At 45.0% G+C, this 2,500-nt stretch overlaps 1 long non-coding RNA gene across 1 annotated transcript; it reads left to right on the top strand.

Moving 5' to 3' along the window:
* Positions 1–162: 162 nt before the first annotated feature.
* LOC138863197 (uncharacterized) lies at positions 163–1,011 on the top strand. The gene is made up of 2 exons (XR_011398836.1): positions 163–335; positions 611–1,011. It is a non-coding gene; the product is annotated as an uncharacterized lncRNA (long non-coding RNA).
* Positions 1,012–2,500: the final 1,489 nt, after the last annotated feature.

The following is a 2,500-nucleotide window of genomic DNA, read 5'->3' as shown; positions in this document are numbered from 1 at the left end:
AATGAGAAAGAAAGAGATAGAGAGAGAGGGGGAGACGCAGACAGAGATAGAGACCGAGTGATTCAACGCAGAGAAGAGCACGTGGGAATGCACGATACCTGACGTCCGCCACACACGCACGCCAGAGCCCTATCTATAAAACGCCAAAGCCTCACCCCTTCCCAGCATATCGCACTCGAAAGCGGAGCAGTGAACACCTACCCCTCTCTCCTCACTCTTCGGCGAATCAGACTATTTTTTTATTGACTGGACTCCTAGCACTGTCATTATGGTGCATTTCCACGGCAAAACAGCTGACGGAGATTACAGCCTCTTCCACACCGGAGGTAATGATGGTGAGTAATGCTTCCGCTCTTTATTCGTGTAGTGTTCATTTCGTTTTTTTTTTTTTTTATATATATATATAGCAGCGTAGACATAAGGGTTAGTTGACCTAGCATTTGGCTGTGTGCTAATTTGTGGATTTGATATGCTGATTTATCAGTGTGTGTGTGTTTGCGTGAGTGTGTGTGTGTGTGTGCTTGCGTGCGTGCTTGTCCGTGCAAATGTCTTCCATTATTTCTAATGCGAGAATTCCCTCTTTCACCACGACCCTTCTTTCCCGACGCAGCTCAGGAGAGACTCCGAGCCTCCAGCGGCGCCAGCAGCGCCAGCCACGGGAGCTCCTGTTCGGCGGACAGCGGCGCCAGCACAAAGAGCAAGAAAAGGGCAAAGCGCGCGAAGCATGACCTGATGATGACCAACAGTTTACTCAGCTATTTGTCCGTCAACAAGTAGCTGTAGTATTTCCGATGTTCTCGTTAGATGTGTTTCCGCCAAAGTGCGTGATGTAGGAATGTACATTGTATGTTTTTGTAGTTATTATTATTCCACAGCTAGTGGACTGAGACTCGATATGAGCCATGATCTGTTCTCACATTTTGTATTACATATTTTATACGACGTTTTATACTTTTGTGTATATCTTCTATGAAGAATTTTATATTATCAAATAAATTTTGATGTGACAAATTGATATGGTTTAATTCTGAGTACCCTAGAAATGTTATCATTATCATACATTACACACTGGAAGCATCAGTCAAGGAAAAACACATACCATTAGTTAGACACTGATATCAAGTTTATATCACTATCTATCCTCTGTCATTTACTCCCACCCACTTAATCCCATACAAATATATATTCATAAACAGCACAAATGCACAGGAAGTGTAAATGCATTTCTAACGTATTGCTGAAGATGATCTTTGAATAAAGAATTCATCTACCCTCTTCCTTCCATGCAAATAATGCATAGTCAGTATAAAGGTGCATCACTACTGTTGTCTCGGGAACCACAATGATGATGAGCAGCAGCGTCACCTACCAACCCATGGTGAAGGTAACTAGAGTACGTGAGGACAGGGCCAAGCACTAGGTCGCAGTCATGGCAGACACTGGTGCACAGGTATGTGCTACTACGGCAGACCTACTGAAGACTGTTGGGATGTTGCGGACGACACCCCGAAGTGCCTTGGTATATGCGTGTGCAGGTCTCCCTCCACCTTGGGCAACCTCTCTACAAGGTAAGAGGTATACTTTGTACCCTCTGCCAAGGTGCTGATTCTGTCAATGAGTGCTTGCAAGAAATTGAGGCTAGTACATGCTGACTTCCCCCACCACACCCCATTAGTAGCTGCACTGACAGCAGATAATGTGACCTCTAGGTCCGATGATTTGCCAGTGAGACCTGCAGGGATGTCCTCTCCCCCACTGGAGGAGCACACATGCCGGTTGGAAGACTGGTTGTTGCAACAGTTTTCAGCCAGAGCATTCAACATCACCAAGAAGCTGCTCCCTGTGATGAAAGGTGAATGACACTATATCCATCTACTATCCAGCGATCCTATGCCTGCCTCACATTGGCCTCCATACCCAAGTACTGGGAGAATGAGGTAAGGGCACAGTTAAAAAATGAAAGTAAGTGAGATGTCATCAAAGCTGTACCTGTGGGGGAACGCACAGAGTGGTGCGCCTGCATATTGGAGCTTTCATTAAGTGCAGCTGATGATAGGCAAGGGGGTGATTCAAGTACCACTGGACCATGCTTTGCCTGTAATGTATCTACATAGCAGTTTGATAACGCCATCCAAGGCGTCGTCAGGAATCACTAATCTGTAGTCAACACACTGCTGTATGACATGGTATCGTTTTGTGAACCAGCGCGCCCCCTTCTTTGCAGCGGCCTTGATCATGAACGACTTCCGTGTGTTCCTCACGAGGCACACCAGAAAATTTATGTACTGGGATGAACAATTGCAAAAGTTTTGTGCTGTCCAAGATACTATATGCCAGTTCGCTTTTTCTTGTCTTTAAAACAGAGCTATTATGTTACAGATCTGAAGGTCTTAAATTTGCACAAGGCATATCTTTGTTTGCGTGGATGGACATATATCTATTACCGGCAGATGCTTTTGTAATTCATTTATTTGTGGATCTCTGCGTGGCATGATCGCAA

The sequence above is a fragment of the Penaeus vannamei genome, chromosome 11, assembly GCF_042767895.1.
Source record: "Penaeus vannamei isolate JL-2024 chromosome 11, ASM4276789v1, whole genome shotgun sequence".
NCBI lineage: Eukaryota > Metazoa > Arthropoda > Malacostraca > Decapoda > Penaeidae > Penaeus > Penaeus vannamei.
The sequence above is the reverse complement of the archived record's forward strand: the minus strand, read 5'-3'. Positions and strand labels throughout refer to the sequence as shown.